Raw genomic sequence first — 20,307 nt, forward strand, 5'->3', positions numbered from 1 at the left:
TTTCTATCTTCCCAGAAGATAGAAGAAGAGGGAATACTTCCCACTTATTCTATGAGTCCACCATTACCCTAATATCAAAATCACATATAAAACAAGGAAAGAAAACTACAGACTAATATACTTCAGGAACATAGATACCAAAATCCTCAACAAATTACTAACAAATTGAATCCAATACTGTATAAAAAATTATACACCAAGTGGGATGTGTACCAGGTATGTAAGTCTGGCTGAATATGTGAAAATCAATTATGTAGTTTAATCTATTATGTCAACAGACTACAGAAACAAAATCATATGATCATATCAATAATATTTAATTTTAAATAAATATCCATATGACTATATTTTCATGCAAAATATTCTGAATAATTTATGTAGATACCCCACCCTTCAGAAGGTAAAGCATGACTCCTCACTTGTTTAGTCTGTGCTCGTATAGTGACATACCTGACAATAGTATAGTATGTTAAGAGGGAGAAAAAGTAACTTTACATCAGAGAAACCCTACAAATACTACCACTGTCAGGTGATCAAATTTAACATCAACATGGAGAAGTCATGTTAATAGTATGGACCATTGAGATAATTTGATTAAAATAGCTTTTTACCTCTTGTGGTCTTCCTCCTAATCCAAGAAAAAACATCATAAAATCCCATTGACAGATATTCAAAAACATAACAGATTAATACTTCTCAAAATTGTCAAGGTCATCAAAAACAAGGAAGGTCTGAGAAACTTACACAGTGGAAAGAACTCTAAGAAGTTACAGTTAAATCAAATGTGGTATCCTAGATGAGATCTTGGTGCTTAAAAATGACATTAGATAAAACCAAAGGGAATCTGAATAAAGTATGGACTTTAGTTAATAATACACCAATATTGGTTTACTAAGAGTGACAAATGATCCATACTAATGTAGTTAATTATAGGAGAAACTGGGTTTGGGGTATATGGGAACACTAATATCTTTATAAATTTTAAGTAAATTTACATTTATTTTGAAATGTCTTGTTTATTAAAAGAGCTTCTTTTCTTACGGGTCTTCTGTTTTAGCTGCCCACCCCTTCATGAACATTTCCTCATTAGTCAGCATGATACTGAAGCACTTAGTATTTCCATTAAAAATTAACATTTCAGAAGGTGAGGAGGGTTCTTTCTCAAGGCACTTAACTCTGTAGTGTACACGTTACATCTTTGCCAGACTTTAGTCATAACCTACATGCTATTAACTTCCAACTTTATATCTACCATCTAACTCTTCTCTGAGGTTCAAAATTTCTTTCATATCCTCAGATACATGTCTCAAAGACACATTCAACTTGTCCAAAAGTGATCTCATGATTCACACTTTCTCTATCTCCACCTTGGAACTACAATTCAGGGTGGATCATCATCTCAGTGGATGAACCATCATTTCTGAATTGCATAATCCAGACACCTAGTGTTATTCTCTGAACCTCCCTCTCTGATTCACTCATAACCATAATAACTTCTTTCAATTACACCTTTAATACATTTTTTTTTCCTCTTCACTTACACATCTTCACCTAAGCCAAATCATTGCCATTTGAGTTATTAACATAATCTTTAATCAATTTTCTGATATGACTAATCCATTTCTCAAAATGTAGAAAGAGTGACTTCTTGAAAGCACATAATGGTCATATCCCTTTTGTGTTTTAAAACCTTTAATGACTACTCATTCATTTTTTAAAATTAATGTTTACTGGAGTATAGTTGTTTCACAATATTGTGTTAGTTTCTGCTGTACAGCAAAATCAATCAGCTATACGTATACATATATCCCCTCTTTTTGGATTTCCTTCCCATTTAGGTCACAACAGAGCACTGAGGAGAATTCCCTGTGCTGTACTGTAGGTTATCATTAGTTATCTATTTTATCTACAGAAGTGTATATATGTCAATCCTGTTCTCCTAATTCATCCCACTCCTCCTTCCCACGCTGGTATCCATAGGTCTGTTCTCTGTGTCTGTGTTTCTATTTCTGCTTTGCAAATAAGTTCATCTGTACCATTTTTCTAGATATGACATATAAGCAATATTAAATGTTATTTATTTTTCTCTTTCTGACTTACTTCACTCTGTATAATAGTCTCTAGGTCTATCCACATCTCGGCAAATGGCACTATTTCATTCCTTTATATGGCTGAGTAATATTCCATTGTATATATGTATCGATCTTCTTTATCCATTCCTCTGTTGATGGACATTTAGATTGCTTCCATGTCCTGGCTATTGTAAATAGTGCTGCAATGAACATTGGAGTGCATGTGTCTTTTGGAATTATGGTTTTCTCTAGGTATATGCCCAGGAGTGTGATTACTGGGTCATATGGTAGTTCTATTTTTAGCTTTTTGTGGAACCTCCATACTGTTTTCTGCATTGGCTGTACCAATTTACATTCCAACCAACAGTGGAAGAGGGTTCCCTTTTCTCCACATCCTCTCCAGCATTTATTGTTTGTAGATTTTTTGATAATGGCCATCCTGACTGGTATGAGGTGACACCTTATTGTAGTTTTGATTTACATTTCTCTAATAATTAGTGATGTCCAGCAGCTTTTCATGTGTTTGTTGGTCATCTGTGTGTCTTCTATGGAGAAATGTCTATTTAGTCTTCTGCCCATTTTTTTTTTTTTGATTCGTTTTTTTGTTTTTTTGATATTGAGCTCCATGAGCTGTTTGTATATTTTGGAGATTAACCCCTTGTCAGTTGCTTCATTTGCAAATATTTTATCCCATTCTGAGAGTTGTCTTTTCATTTTGTTTATGGTTTCCTTTGCTGTGCAAAAGCTTTTAAGTTTCATTAGGTCCCATTTGTTTATTTTTGTTTCTATTTTCATTACTGTAGGAGGTGGGCCAAAAAAGATCTTGCTGTAATTTATGTCAAAGTGTGTTCTGCCTATGTTTACCTACCTAAGGAGACAAAAGACCTGTACTCAGAAAACTAGAGGATACTGATGAAAGAAATCAAAGATAATACAAACAGATGGAGAGATATACCATGTTTTGGATTGGAAGTATCAATATTGTGAAAATGACTATACTACCCAGAGCAATCTACAGATTCAATGCAATCCCTATCAAATTACCCATGACATTTTTCACAGGTTTAGAACAAAAAAAATTACAATTTGTATGGAAACACAAAAGTCCCGAATTGACAAAACAATCTTGAGAAATAAAAATGGAGCTAGAGGAATAAGGCTCCAGGACTTCAGACTATACTACAAAGCTACAGTAATCAAGACAGTATGGCACAAAAACAGAAATATAGATCAAGGGAACAGATAGAAAGCCCAGAGATAAACCCACATACCTACGGTCACCTAATCTATGACAAAGGAGGCAAGAATATACATTGGAGAAGAGACAGTCTCTTCACTAAGTGGTGCTGGGAAAACTGGACAGCTACATGTAAAAGAATGAAATTAGAACACTCCCTAACACCACACACAAAAATAAACTCTATATTAAAGACCTAAATTTAAGGCCAGACACTAATGGCTACTCATTCTTAACATAAAAAGAAGGCTAATCTTCTTACAAGGTGTCATGATGAATCTTTACTTTTTTCTTTTAATTTATCCTGTATGTAAAATAGCCTAACACCATGGGATTTTCTAAAGAGTACGCCTTAGTGAATAAGTTTAAATACATTAAAACTATTTTCAGATATTTTTCTAGGAGAAAAAAAAACAGGACTTTTATACAAAATAATGAATTTTACATAAAAATATTTTTAAATACTACAATTGTGACCAGAAGGTAAATTACCAATTGGCTACCTATGCTGAGAGAAATGTGACAGAGGTGTTGTTGCTGTTGTTCATGCTGAAACATTATTGAAAGAAATGAGTAATGGAAGAGGTTTGATGCAAATATCAATCTTATCCCTGGGGAGGGGACAAGATGTTGTTGTAACATCTGTTGAGATTTGAAGAAGATATTAGAATGGTTATTTCAGGGTAATCAGGATTGCTATTTTTACTAGTCATTCCTTGGGTTACATGCCTGATACATTCTGGTTTTTTTTTTTTTTTCCTGAGTAGACAAGCTTTATATTACAAGAAAGAAGGAAGCACTTCAGGGAAATAACCAAAAATTGCTGAAGGAGTGAATTTTTTAATGTCCTATACACATATGCCAAGAATGTAGTCAGCAATTATAGTATCTTGGGAGATCCTTTATATATATATATATATATATATATATATATATATATATATATATATATATATATATATATATATATATATATATATATTTAGTTTGGCTGTCCCGGGTCTTAGTTGTGGCACGTGGGATTTTCACTGTGGCATGTTTAGTTTTGGCATGTGGACTTCTTAGTTGCAGCATGCAAACTCATAGTTGTGGCATGCATGTGGGATCTAGTTCCCAGACCAGGGATTGAACCCAGGCCCCCTGAATTGGGAGTGTAGAGTCTTACCCACTGGACCACCAGGGAAGTCCCATACCTTGGAACATTCTTAAATTTAAGTTTATGTCCTTGTAAAGTAAGAAGGATGAATATTAATACATGGAGTTTTACTTTTAGTCTTAATGAGTGATTGGAGAGAAAGATAATGAAGCAGTGTTCTCTTGTCATTACCAGCACTTGGAGTCAGTAGTTGGAACACCAAGAAGTAATTTTCTTTGATTTGGAGGGGTGATGGTCCCCTAAGATCCCAATAGCATGATTAATTCATGCTGACTGAAATTTGTCAATACCTACCTACAATTTTCTCTAGTGTTAATTTCATTTTTAAAATCGATCAGCAATCAGCTTCTTCAAGGTATTTATCTGCTTAGTGTCCCCTTCACCTGTATCTCACCTTGAATTACCCTCAGTTGTAAACCACATGCTTCCACACTATCCTCCTCTGCAAAAAAAATGAAAAGAAAGAAGAAAAAAAACATATTTTCCTTAAAGCATGAGAGTAGGAAAGGAGAGAGGACCATGTGGGTTATACATTCACAAATTCAAGCACCAGTTTATTAATTTGTTTGGCTATGTAATTAATTTCATTTTCAAAGAATGGTTGTTAAATGTCAACCACTATAGTTAACCCCTCATCTGTTAATATTCTCTTATTATTCTTCTCTATAAAGAGGTTATGAATTTTCTTTCAATTAGTGAGTGCTTGAGGAAACTTAAACCATTAGAGAAATAAAATGGTTTAGTAAAATATCACACAATAATAGATAGATCTGTTATAAGGTCTACTTTTTCTAAATGTCCCCTGCTGTTCTGTCATTCTCTCTCTGCTTCCCTCTCCCCACACTCCTCTCATTAAAACATATTTCAGGAGCTGTATAATTCACTCACTTAAAATGTACAATTCATTTTTTTATATTTAAACAGTCAGGCAACCATCAACACAATCTAAGTTTAGAACATTCTCAATCAACCCAAAAAGAAACCCATGACTATTAGCAGTGACTTCCCATTTCACAATATCTCTTGAGCCCTGAGCCCCAGAGAGCCACTAATCTACTTTCTCTCAGCAGGTTTGTCTATTCTGCACATTTTATATAAATGGAATAAAAAATGTGATCTTTTATAGTTGGCTCTGTCACTTAGCATGTTTTCAAGTTTCATTCATACTGAATCATGTATCAGTACTTCATTCTTTTATTGCTGAGTATATTCCATTGCATGTATATACTGCATTTTTTGTATCTATTGATCAGTTAATGGACACTTGGGTTGTTTCTACTTCTTGGCTTTTATGATTAATGATGCTATGAAGGCTTGTGTAAAATTTGTGTGTAGACATTTATTTTTTTTCACTCCTGTTTTACTTTTTGGAAAACTTTCTAAAGAATTAATAATAATTCTTTAAATTTGTGTTAGAATTCACAAGTGAATCTATCTAAGCCTTGTCTTTTCCTTGTGTGAAATTTTTAATGACCATTTCAATATCTTTACTTGTTTTACACATATTCATACTTTCTGTATCATCTTTAGTCTGTTTCTGCAGTCAAATTCTGTTTTGTTGTCATATATTTTCTCACATTATTCTCTTAATATGCCTTTCATATGTATACGGTTAATACTGATACTTTCTCTTTCATTCCTGATTTAATCAGTTGAGTCTCCTCTTTCTTTTTGTCTTGTTTAGTTTAGCTAAAGCTTTGTCAATTTTTGTTGATCTTATCATAGAACTAACTTTTGTTTTCATTTAATTTTCTATTCTCTCTTTTACCAAATTCTGCTCTATTATTTATTCTGCTTGCTTTAGACTTAGTTTGCTCTTCTATCAGTATCTTTAGGTGAAATGTTAGCTTATAGATTTCAGATTTTTTTGTTTTTGAATAAAGTCATTAACATACATAAATTTAATTCTAATCACTGCTTTATATACATCACATAATTTCTGGTATATAATGTTTTAATTTTCATTCATCTCAAAGTACATTCTATTTTTTCTTTTGATTTCCTTAACTCACTGATTAGCAGTGTGTTTTCTTTAGGTTTCACTTATTGTGTATTCTCTAAATATCCTATTATACTTATTTTTAATCTTGCTGAATTGTAGTCAGATAACATATTTGGTGTGACTTTATTTCTTTCAAATTTATTCAGGAATGTTTTGTGTTCTAGTGTGTGGTCTATACTGGAGACTGTTCTCTGTTCAATATGCACTTGAGAAGAATATATACTCCACTGCTTGGGGAGTGGGGTGGGTAGAATGATTTATAGATGTCTGTTAAGTCTATTTGGCTTATAGTTTTGTTTGAGGTGCCTTTATTCTTATTAATCTTCTGCCTAGTTTTCTTTCCATTATTGAAACTATGGTACTGAAGAATATAACCATTATTGTATTATCAATATTCCTTTATTTCTCTTAGAATTTACTTAATGTGTTTTGTGACTCTGTTGTTAGGTGCATATATGTATATGATCTTTATAACTTCATTATTGACTGACATTTCATCATCATAAAATGTCCCTCTTTGCTGTAGGAACTTTTTGCTTTAAAGGAATTTATTTATTTATTTTTTATTCTGCCTGATGAGTACAGCCATACTTATGGATGCTGTTTATATGACATATTTTTTAAAACCTTTTAAATTTTATTATATTTATGTCTTTGAATCTAAAGTGTGCCTCCTCTATAAAGCACAAAGTTGGATCTTGCATTATTTTTTAATCCAGGGAAAGAATGAACAAGTCTATATTTTTATATTTATTATTGGCCAAAAAGTTCGTTTGGATTTTTCTGTAAGATGTTACAGAAAAACCCTGAATGAACTATTTGGCCAACCCAATATATTATTTGTTTATATTAACATTCTTATTTATCCTTTCCTGTTCTCTTAATTTGTTACTGAGAGTTCAAGTTAACATCTGTTTTCATTTCCTTATTTGGTGCAGGTTTTCTACCACTCACTTCTTTTGGGCTATTATCAAACACTATACTAAATTTCTCAATGTATTTTGACCAATAGTATATATATATGTATATATGTATTTTTAAAATATATATATATATTAAAATATATATATTTAAAAGACAGTAGGATAGATTATATGCATATATATTGCTAAATGTATATATATATATATATATATATATATATATATATATATATATATGTTGTTTTACACGGTAACTTTAGCAAATAAAGAAAATCATATACATTTATACTGTCTTAAAATTGCATGATTACCTTTATCAGTGCTCTTTATTTCTTTCATGTGGATTCAAATTACTCTCTGTGTCACTTGTTCTTAGCCTGAAGAAATTCATTTAGTATTTATTGTAAAGTGAGCCTTCTAGCAACCACTTCTCCCCATTTTTGTTTGTTTGCAAATGTCTTTATCTCATATTAATTATTGAAAGATAACTGCTGATAATTTTCTTGTTTGACTTTTTTTTTCTTTCAGCATTTTGACTATGTCATCTTACTGTCTTGTGACCTCAATTGATTTTTATGAGAAGTCTGCTGTCAATCTTATTGAGGTTTCATTGTATATGACAAGTTAATTTTCTCTTGCTCATTTCAAGGCTTACTTTTTCAGTGTTTGATTTTCATCATTCTTTCTATGATATGTCTGGTGGTGAATGTTTTTATGTTTATCCAATTAGATTTCATTTAAATATGTAGATTAATAATTTCATCACATTTGGGAAGTGTTCAGCCTTACTCCTCAAATATTAATTTTTGTTTCTTTTCCTCCCTTTTCTTTTTCGCATACTCCTTTTATACATATGTTAGTGCACTTAAAGTTATCCAATAATAATGAGGTTCTGTTTATTTTTCTTTATTCCTTCTTCTTTCTAGTCTTCTGATTGCATAAGCTTTGTTAAACTATTTTCAATTTTGTTGTCCTTTCTTCTGCCAATCTAAACATACTGTTTGGCACTACTAATGACTTTTTAAAAAAAGTTTTAGTTATTGTATTTTCAATCCCAGAATTTCCATTTGATTTTTTCTTTTTATTATTTCTATCTCTTGACTCATGTTCTCTTATTGATGACATTGCCAACATATCTTCCTTTACTTCTTAAGCATTTTTTCCTTCAATGAAAATATTTGTAAATATTTACAATAGCTGCTTTGAAATCTCTGCTTACTAAATCTGATTTTGGGTCCCTTTCAAAGGCTCTTTCTGTTGTCTCTTTTTTTTTTTTTTTTTTTTTTTTTTTACTGAGTATACATCACACTTCCCTGGTTTTTGCAAAGAAGTGGTTTTATAAACTGGACATTTTAGATAATATATTGTACCAAAATCAATACTCCTCCCCACTCCCCATTATGGCTTGTTGTTGCTCTTTGTTTGCTCAGTCACTTACTACTTGGATATACTATTTAATGTAGCTTATTTCTTCTTACAAGATCAGTTTCTTATGTTACTCCTTCAAATCAGTAACCCTGCTCTGCACTCTCTCCCCTGAGATAAGACTTAGTAGTAGCTGTGTTCTCTTTGGCTGTCCCCTCAAATATGTCTGTTAAGCAGTCTGTCTCTATTTGTATCACACCCAGCTGTTTGTCTTCATTAATTGCAGATTGCATGCTCTATTGTTTTGACAGTTACCTGAAGGCATAAATTGCTCCAAATTTTGATCCCTTCCAATTTAGTACTTTACAAGGGAAATTTTAAACCAGTTTTAAAACTACAGTCTTTGAGGTTCATTCCAACTTCAGGAGGGTTCCTCCCTTTAGTTCTCTCTGTTAAACTTCCAGATGGTCTAATGTTTAGCTCTCATAGAGTGACCAGCCTACTCATAATTAGCTACCACGAAAATCTCTATTGTTTTTGACATCCCCATTCACTCTTTCAAATGAAGTCAATTTTATTGAGAAGAACTTCCAAAGTCTCTCTCTGTTCTTATAGCCTTCCTCTCCCTTTGGTCAAAACGTCTTTGCTGCTGCTCTGGATCTGGGTGTGCAGATATTTGTCTATTTATTTGCTGGTCCAGAACATTAGCCTCCAGTCTTCTCAGATTTACTCTCCCTAGATGGAACCAATGTACTATGGGTAAGGCACAACAAGGATGATTGGGACTCCATTATTCTCAGTTTCTGCCCTATAAATGTGGTTTGGGTGGAGAAAGGAGTCCCAGGTGGCTCAGATTATCTTGCCTGGGATAGAATTTCCAAAAAATAGAACTGTGGGACTGGGAAAACTTGATAGCTTCCCCATTCTGCAGAGATAAATTCTCTCTTGTCTGGTATGTAGGAGAAGAGGGAGCACCAAGCTCTTGAACGTTCTTACCAGGATTACAGATTCCATTTCAATGAACTGATGGGGGAAGTGAGTGGGTTATAGCTCAAACATCACAGACTATTGCTATTCTTAGTGAGATTTACATTTTCGTGAATAAATACCTCTTAATTTACTCCCTGCCTTTAGAACAATTCCCAAAGACTTTAAATGGTTGTGGATTTGTTTGTTTTTAATAATTTTCATCAGTTAAACTTGCTTTGTCAGGAAAAGATGCACAGAGTTCTTCATATCACCATTCTGAACTTGTTCTCCTTATTATCTTATTATACTAGTGCTCCCTTCCTGTTATTTTCTCCAAGATTTATGACTGGTGACTATTCCCTCATGCTTAATACCCCCTTACTTCCACCAATAAGCAATTGAGAGCCACCTGTATAAGAATCCAAACAATATTTCTGAATCACCAAGATATACTACACAAAGACAAGTACTAAACAATATGAAATGTCTACCTAGTGAAAGTACTCAATCTATTTGACTCATTTATTTCTAGATTTTTAATGGCTTAACCATATTTTTCTACTACCACAATTATTATAATGCACAATCAGTTGTTTTCTACCTATATTTTGTTTGTTGTCTTCACTTTCTAAACCTAAACTGTTGGGGTATATATCACCTTAGTAAACGCAGCCTTATTAATCTGAAGGTATTCTTTTTTTTTTTTTATCTTTTCCTTGATAGTATCAGGCTGATGTCCCCTGAATTTTATGAACCAGAAACACAGGCTGCTTGCCTCTCTAAGGGCCAATGTGATGCTTGTCCTATTGCATAATTTAATAAATTTCATTTATATATTAAGGGAAAAAACAATTATGTACTTAAAAAATAAATTAGAACAAGATTTGAGGAGGAAAGTGAAGGTAAACTAAATGTAATTTTCTGTCAGGTGCTGGAGAAATATTATCTTGATGTGAGGTAAGAATTATCATTTTCATTTTACATTTAAGATTCATGAAACTTAGAAAAAATTAAATCATGTGTAATTAGAGTCAGAGCTAGTATTTGAAACCATTTTCTGTAGGGTCCATGTTTTGAAGCAAAATCTCTGTAGCATACCATGAATAATGACATCCCTAGGAATGTCTCCTAAGATAGAGTGCCCACATATAGTAGTGAAAATAAGCTGAAATTCCAGAAACTTGTACCAATCCTCATAAATTTTTGACATTAAGAGAGGCTATACTGTAATACTGCAATAACTGCACCACTAAGGATTAAGGAAGAGGTTAAATCAAACTACGATAAAAAAGTTAGTGACAAAAAATTTATCTAAAGTGTGTAAAGATTTGTTTTATTATAATACCCAGTTATATTAAACAAGGTTTTATCTTTGTTTAAAAGGTATTCATTCATGACAAAATCTTATGAAAAAATAGGGACCTATGACTTGAATAATCTGTTCAAATTACTAACAACTACCTCATTTCTAGAGAGGATCTATGAAGAAAACAATTTTATTATTTTTTTGCGGTATGTGGGCCTCTCACTGCTCTGGCCTCTCCCATTGAGGGGCACAGGCTCCGGAGGCACAAGCCCAGTGGCCATGACCCACGGGCCCAGCCACTCCGCGGCACGTGGGATCCTCCCGGACTGGGTCACGAACCCATGTCCCCTGCATCGGCAGGCAGACTCTCAACCACTGTGCCACCAGGAAAGCCCAAGAAAACAATTTTTGAGTGCTTCACACTACAAAGTCAAAATGCAAAATGACAGCCATTGCCACAAGGTGTTTTAAGAAAAATTATGCAGAAAAAAATCTGCAAATTGAATGGAGTTACATATTTGCTACAAGTCATATTTCCTTTATACAAATTGTTTTGTAAATTTGATATTTTTATTGAAATTTATGGACAATTTTTAAATATTTTTGTACCATCAAAAATAACTTTAAGCTATTGCAAAACAGGTTAAAAGGAAATTACATATGTGTGTGTGTTTGGAAATAAGTTAGTTGAAGATTATATTTAATTAAATTTAATTAAAAGCATTTATATGCTGTTACTGAGGTGTTATTTTGCTCATCAAAAAAACAAAAAAAGAAAACAAAATTTTCTACATTATAACTTCCATTCACTTATTTATTTATTTATTTATTTATGTGGTACATGGGCCTGTCACTCTTGTGGCCTCTCTCATTGCGGAGCACAGGCTCCGGACACGCATGCTCAGTGGCCATGGCTCATGGGCCCAGCTGCTCCGTGGCATGTGGGATCTTCCTGGACCGGGGCATGAACCCGTGTCCCCTGCATCAGCAGGCAGACTCTCAACCACTGCGTCACCAGGGAAGCCCCCATTCACTTTTAACATAATAGCCCCCAATGATCAAGCTATTTTTATCATCTTATCAAGATAAGCAAAACTTTTTTCTACGTACAAGAATTACATTTTACAATGAATGTTAGCAATGTATTTTATTTTGAGGATAGTATAGATAAAGACAACACTTTGAGATTGTTTTCATTGATAATATTTAAAAGTTTCTCTTCAAAAGCAATTAAAAACTAATTTCCATGATAAATATAATAGCTAAATTAAGCATTATGTTAAAGATCAACAACCTCAGTTAGTTTATAAAGAGGAAGCTGTTATGGTTCATATCATATTAGAAGTTTTTGGAGCTAAATCATGTGAAAAGCAAGTGCCTTCTGCTGCCAAACATTTTTGTCAACATAGCTAGGAAAATGCTGTTGAAACTTACATATTTTTGTAACAGAGGTCAACAATTATATCCAGAATCAAATTCTTTAGAAGTCTGGACAGACTTTTTTTTTTAAGTTTAAAAAAATAGTGTTATTTAACAAATAACTTGCCACTCATTATTTTTATGACTTTTATATTGTATAAATTTCCAAAAATGTTTAGAAATTTTCACATTTTAGACTGTTTATTATATTTCAAAGGACTTAATGTATTGAAGCTTCATGATAGTATACAATTCAGACTTTAGAACAAGACTGCTTAGATTTCATCTACTAGTTACAAACTTGGGGAAAGTTACTGTGAACTATAAGCCTAAGTATTCTTAAATATAAAACAAGGATCATAAGCATAAGAGTAATCATAAGCATGAACATGTTTGCAGAGATATTGAGAGCATCTTTGGGATAATGAATTTTCCATGAAGGTTGCTCATCCCTATTACTGTATAATATAGAATTTCTTATATATAAGGAACTAAACATTTTAAGTTTAATAATCATGTAATCATTATAATATCTTAAATGTTTTGCTTCTACATTTCCACACAAACAACTGTATTATATATGTGCATTCATTTTTTTGTTTCAGCAGAAGTGTTATTTATATTTATGTGGTGAATATGATAATATGAAAAATAGTGAAAACATTCAGTATAATTTAAAGGTAATCAGAAATTCCTATTATGGCAATATCTATGCTTTGATATTTTTTAGACTGTATCAGGGTTCTCCAGAGAAATGGAATCAAAATGACCCTCCCTTTCTCCCTCTCTCTCTCATTTCTCTCTCTCCCTTTCTCCCTCTTTTATGAGATTTCTCATAAGGGATTGGCTCATGAGATTATGGAGGCTGAGAAGTCCCACAATCTGCAATCTGCGAATTGGAGACCCAGGAAAGCTGGTGTTGTAGTTGGAAGGCCTGAAAGCCAGAGAGCTGTTGGTGTAGATTCTAGTTCATGTCTAAAAGCCTGAGAACCAGGAGTGCCTAGGTCAGGAAAAGTTCGAAGTCCCAGCTCACACAGTCAGGCAGAGAGTGAAAGCAACATTTCTCTACCTTTTTCTCTATTCAGGCCCTGAAGGGTAGATACACACACATAACTGAAGTGTTCATATTTTCATAAAAAAATATTTCACAATAATATGCATATCTATGTGTGTTTAATATACTGGGTTCAGTCAAAAAAAATAGGTTCTATTAAAGTATAGTTGATTTACAATGTTGTGTTCATTTCAGGTGTACAGCAAAGAGATTCAGTTATTTATGTATATATATATATATATATATATATATATATATATATATATATTCTTTTTCAGATTATTTTCCCTTATAGGTTATTACAAAATATTGAGTATAGTTCCCTGTACTATAGAGTAGGTCCTTGTTGGTTATCTATTTTATATATAGTAGTGTGTTTATGTTAATCCCAACACTGTAAATCAACTATACTTCAATAAAGTACAGAAAAAAATTAATTAGATTTTTTTTTCTGCACTCACATAAACAGACTTATAAAGTAAATTGCTATTGTATTGCTGAATATCATAAAATTTTTACATATCATATATTCATATGTATTTTTACTTCATCTGCTTTTCACTTCATTTTCATCACACAAACTTGAATTTCACTTAAAAATATTTTTTGTTGGGGCTTCCCTGGTGGCGCAGTGGTTGAGAGTCCACCTGCTGATGCAGGGGACACGGGTTTGTGCCCTGGTCCGGGAGGATCCCACATGCTGTGGAGTGGCTGGGCCCCTGAGCCATGGCCGCTGAGCCTGCATGTCCAGAGCCTGTGCTCCACAAAGGGAGAGGCCACAACAATGAGAGGCCCACGTACCGCAAAAAAAAAAAAAAAATTGTTTTCAGTTTTCAGTTTAACTAAAAATAATTAAGAATAATTGTTAAAATAATTAAATAAAATTATTTTTATTAAGAATAATGCTGTTTAATAATTTTAGAAATTATCTAACTTTTCTACCCAGGGTAATGATTGTTTATTGAGAGCTAACAATATAAAATAATGTAATAAGTAATGAATAAGAAAAACTGAATTCCTTATGCTTTTTAGAACTGGAAAGTACAAATAGAATTTTTTTCAGGCATTGGTGTCAATACCTGTGGAGAGGAGCAAGTAGTAGAGGATCAAATATGCTGTAAAGGGACTTAAGTGATATCATTTTGGCACCTATTTCTGCTGTTTTCAAGATAATTTATCTAAGCACACCAAAACGAATTCAGAGATTAGCTTAGTGTCTGAACCAGCTGTCCTCATAACTGAATAGGATTAGACAACTTATTTATTACTGCTCAAATATCTCTTCCACTCTTTCAGCAAACATATGGATATCTTCCAGTTCTCTTAATTTTCAATACTGTTGGGACTCAATCTCTGAAGGTGACATGTGGCATGTTTCATAATTACACTCAAGGGAGCAAACAGATGTTTCTAGAAAAATCATGTACATGTGTGTACAAGTGTGTGAATAAATATACTTACACACATACATACACACAAAATTTTCTATATGAAAGTTCCTGGATAGTAATGTTAAGACCTATATAAATATGGAAATGACACATATTTTGCCAGGTATCGGTTGGTCTCAATGATGTATCAAATCATATTTCCACAGGATTTTGTTAGTGGTTACCGCTTTAATTAATGAAAACTAGAGACAAATTTACTCATCTAACTGGGAAAATTTGGAAATACTGTAAAGCATTGTAAAACATGAGATGATTTTACTGTTACACTTAAACATTACATTTTATGTATATTTAAAATGGAATTACACATTCAATCAGGACCAGTGTTCCTAGGCTAAAACTGACCTCTTTTGGTGATTGGTGGGTTCTTCTGTTCTGTGTCAAACAGAAATGTCATCTCTGACAAATATTGTTTACGTCCTATTTTAACCACATTCACATAAATCCTGTGACATAGGATAATAGTACTCTTTCCCCATACTACTTGTTGAGATTTATTTATTCCCAATGGGACCTTTTGATCAGCAAATTTTAATTAGTCATCAATTAACAGACAGTTTCATGGATATGTACTATTAAATAAGCTAACCAGAAAGACAGAAAATAAAATATTTATCATTTAAAGGAATCACTCAACTTTCTGTATAAAGCACTATCGTCATTCTATATTTCCTAATTATCTCAAAATTTTACCAATGATTCTCCTTTTTTAAAAGATGATTTTAGTTGTTTTTTAGTGACTATAAGTTATTTGGACTGATATAGCACATGAAAACTTGAGGAAGCACATACAACCTTTTAAACTCTTTTGGGACAGGAAATCAGACAGTCATATAATGTGTTCAATAAGATGAAAACCTGCCCAAGGGTTTGCAGAAAGTATTTAGAATCAAAATTGAGACCCTTATTTCTGAAAAAATAAACAATGGGTAGACCTCAAATTTTCAAGTAAAATAGATATTTATAAATTGCTTTATTGATATTTGAATTCAAGTGTCTATCCACAATTTTGTGTAGAGATAGGTAAATACATAAGTACTGAAGAAATAAATCACTATTTTCTTAATTCATTTACATTTATTAATTTATTCAAGAAATTATTATTTTAAATACTTAGTAATAGGGTAACTATTAGTATTAGGGTAAATATTAGTATTTAATGTTGCAGTCAATATAGGAATCCAAACCCAATGTTTGTAGAAGACATTCATCTAGGTTACATTGGATAATATCTGAAACACTTTATGTTCCAAAAATGTCACTCTTTATTACTCAATCAAGGACTATCTTTACAAACATCAGTGACATGCATACTGAAAAACAGACAAAAAAACCTTTACTTAAAACATCTTACACATGTTAGCATTTGACAATTAAAAACATTTGATCATATCTCTGTGAGATAAATATAACAGATATTATTGTCCTCTTTTTATAAATTAAGAAATTGTAGGTCAAAGAGATTTTCCAAGGTCATATGGGTAATATTTCACAAAACCAAAATAAGTAATTATTTACTTTGATTTCTATACAGTGACCCATTACTTATGCTATGATAAAATTCATTTGTCTAAAATCACACAGCAGTAGAGCAAGAGGGAGCTTAAATTCACATGAAATTTGAAAGTTAAGGGAAACTATAACTGTGAAAAGAATACTGCATCCCAGGTATCCATTTTTGTGTATATTCTTAATGATTTCTACTGTTGTATAATCATGTCTTTTAAAGGAAATATGCTGCAGACAAACATTAAGACCCAAAAACCAAACAGTGAGAATCACTGAGTCTGTGGTTAACATAAAATAGCTCATGTAAAGTATGAATTTTTTGGAACCCAGAGGCAAGGTGAAATCTACTATAGTACATTTAACTGAAGAAGGTCGCAGCTTGCAGCTTGCATGCATTGACTGCTTCTCTGTCGGATTTTCATTGTACCCTAACGATCCTGCTGATAGACTTGTCTGGAAGATGACCTCTGGTTATTATGGTATGTTGTTTTCAGAGCAGATAACAGTGTGCGGCTTTCTGCTGTAAGGATGCATTAGATGAAAGTGGCCATATACTAGTTCCTAATCAAAGCTCACAAACATTCTCATGAGGCCTGCTGTTTGGTACAATGTACAGATTTTAGAATACCTAAGGACAGTTCAGTATAGAGCTCTGGCAACATGAAAGGGCACTCTGAATCAACTTTTTCCCATCTTTTTATTATATGATATTTTTAACATCTTTAGGAAAATACACGGTATTCACATATCATGTAAATAACTCACTGAACATTTTCCTTTTTGATAGGTACAAACTTATTAGTAAATATTGTGTACTTATGTTGAATAGGACTAGTGCCTCTATTTTCTCTAGTCCTGTTAACTTTTATCAATGATTGGTACAAAAAAATGAAAATAACAAAGTTTAAATGTAAGAAATCTTTAAATAAAATAATTTTAACTCCTCTTAAAAATTTAGCTGTGCATAAATATTTTGTGATATAATACTATACAAATCAATTCACAACTTACAGAATGAATGGTTTCCTGCATACATAGCAATGAAACAAACTGAATATATTTCTATTGCATGTTTTCACACCACACAGGTGGATTTAGCAGTTATATGGGTTAAAAATTCATTGTTTGCCTTATGCCTAATCAAATGAGTTCAAAATCAAAATGTGTTCAGAATTCTCTCTTGTTTCAACAGCTCTACTCTGGTCTTTTACAAAATTAACTTAGATCAAGGCACTCCTCCGCTCAACCCCTTCAGTGTCACTCAGAGTAAATGACAAGGACTTACAATGTCCTAGGGGTCTCCATGTGATCTGATTTCTACTACTCACCTCTTTACTCCTTTTTGAGTATAGCAGACAAACCCCAATCTTACAGTTTAGTGCTTCCTGTTTCCATTGTGTAAAACGTTCTTTTCTTTAGCTTGCTCCATCAGCTTCTTCAGGTCTCTGCTCAAATGACATTTTCTCTTTGGCTTTTGTGATCATTCTACATAAAAGTCCAAACGATGCTCCATCCACAAGCACACAAACAGCTGGGATATCCTAGGCCCTTCACTTAATTTTCTCTAAAGCACTCACCATCATTTGAAAGTATATGTTTTGTTTAATGTCTGCCTTCTCCTACTATATACAAACTTTAAAATAGCAAAAATTTTCATCATTTTTTCTTTCCTAGAACCAAACTTTTAAAATATTATCTGACACATAGTAGGTGTTTAACGATTATTTCTTGGTTGATTGGTTATGCTAATGGCAATGTAGTCCACTGGTCAACTAAACAAAATGTGAATTTGAAGTCAAATAATAAATAAGGGTTTTTTGGTATCAATTTTCCAAGCATTATCTATTTACCCAGTTGCTCTATGTTTTAGCTTGTTTGCTTTGGATAAGTTTTCATTGCTAAGAAAATAATAAAAAGTAACATTTGTATCTTGGCTTTATGAGTAGTCTTTTCACAATATTTTATGAACTTACAAAAATACACTTATACAGTGTACAGTTAGCCTTAAGAGGTTAATAAGTTCAATGATGGTAGAAGTATACTATTCAAAAATTAATTTGAACAAAAAATCATAAGAATTAAAAAATAATGAGATGCCACATTATTAAAATTCTAACTATTAATTCTAACAAAATTTAATAACATAAAGTCTAGTGACATTAAATGCTCAAATTTCTAGATGATCTGCCAAACTTTTACTTTATAATTTTATCCAATAATTTATTTTTATCATAGAATTTAGTTAAATATTATGTGTATTTCTTTTGGAAATGTGTATATGAGTATATATTTTAAATGAAAATGCATATTTATATACATATTAATGTGGATTTTTTTTCATTAAATATCTATTTTTAGCAAACTATGGTACAATAAACTATGAGATTCTATTTAATCCAGGTCAAGGGGAATATTTTTCCACTGAGTATTAAATTTGGATTAATTTACTGATGTTTGCCCATCTTTATTTTGAGAAATTTATACATAAACTCTCATACACATAAACAGAGAGAGAAATTATGTGTATAAACAGAGAGAGAGAAATTATCTTATATCCATCTGAGACTCTTAGTCTTACTGAACTTTAATAAGTGTGTTTTGTGCAAAGTTATATTCCCTACCTTGCACACTGAAAGGTTTAAAAATTATATACAGTGTCTCAAAAATACTATAGAGAACCACTGCTGAGACCACTACTGCCTGGCTACATGATGGCACTTGGATGATTAATTAGCCATAACTTAGCTCAGGGCTTCACATCTTCTAGAGCTGGAGATATTCTGTGTAGAAGTTTCTGTGTAAATTATGGATATGTGGGTTCTGAATTCTTCTTTGTCACATAATTCTTCAGCATGCATCATTTCAATACTTTTGACAAACTCATTCTCTGCCCCAAGTTTTGAAAACTTCAAGAAATTTTTATTATATCTATAACTGAAAAATACTATAACCAAAGTATAATAATAAAATAATAAATTTAAGTCCAATTGAAGGTACTGAAATATACTATATTAAATTTACTATTTAATATACTATATTGAATTTATACATTTTATAATTTTATTCAATCTGTAACATAAATGTTCAATATAAATCATTTTCAAACATATCAATAAATGATATCAAATATGGGGCATTTTTCAATGTACTTCAATTTGGAAGATGGGAGTTAGGTTTATTAACTTATTGAAAAACAATTACGCAAGGTCAGTTTACCAATATTCATGAAGCTTCTTACACTGGGTATGAGACTGAATAAGACATAGCCCTTCTCATTTTTTCTACTTCTAAGATTTCTTTAAAGAAAGGCAACATTATTGTGGATTAATATTAAATTTTATTTAATATTAAAAATATGCACATCACTGTTCTGAGTTTTAATTAGTTCAGGCTTAACATATTGTAAACACCTATGGAAAAAATTTAAGTTGTATTATCAAGTATTGGGAAAAAAATATTTTTTTTGCAAGGCAGCCAATATCTTCTGTTCTTGTCTTTCCAAACTATGGAAATTTTAACTTTTCTTTTACAACAGGTTTTCATGGAAAAAACTGAATGAATACATGGGAAATGGACTTTGGGGCTAGAATAAGTTTACAAAGTGTCTATAATTAATGAACTGTTAGAGGAAGTCATGCGATATGGTGGGCTTAAATTCATGGAAACTGGGTTCACTTCCTTGCTTCATAGACTTGAGCAAGAAATTCCCAATCTCTCAGTTTCACCCTTCTGTTCTATAAAATCTGATATTAATGCCTGTCTTGCCTTCCTCTCACAGTGCTTGTATAGATACAAATAAAAATTAAATGATGCATATTAAGATATTTTATTAGCTATAAATTGC

Source organism: Hyperoodon ampullatus, assembly GCF_949752795.1.
Source record: "Hyperoodon ampullatus genome assembly, chromosome: 16".
NCBI classification, from domain to species: Eukaryota; Metazoa; Chordata; class Mammalia; order Artiodactyla; family Ziphiidae; genus Hyperoodon; species Hyperoodon ampullatus.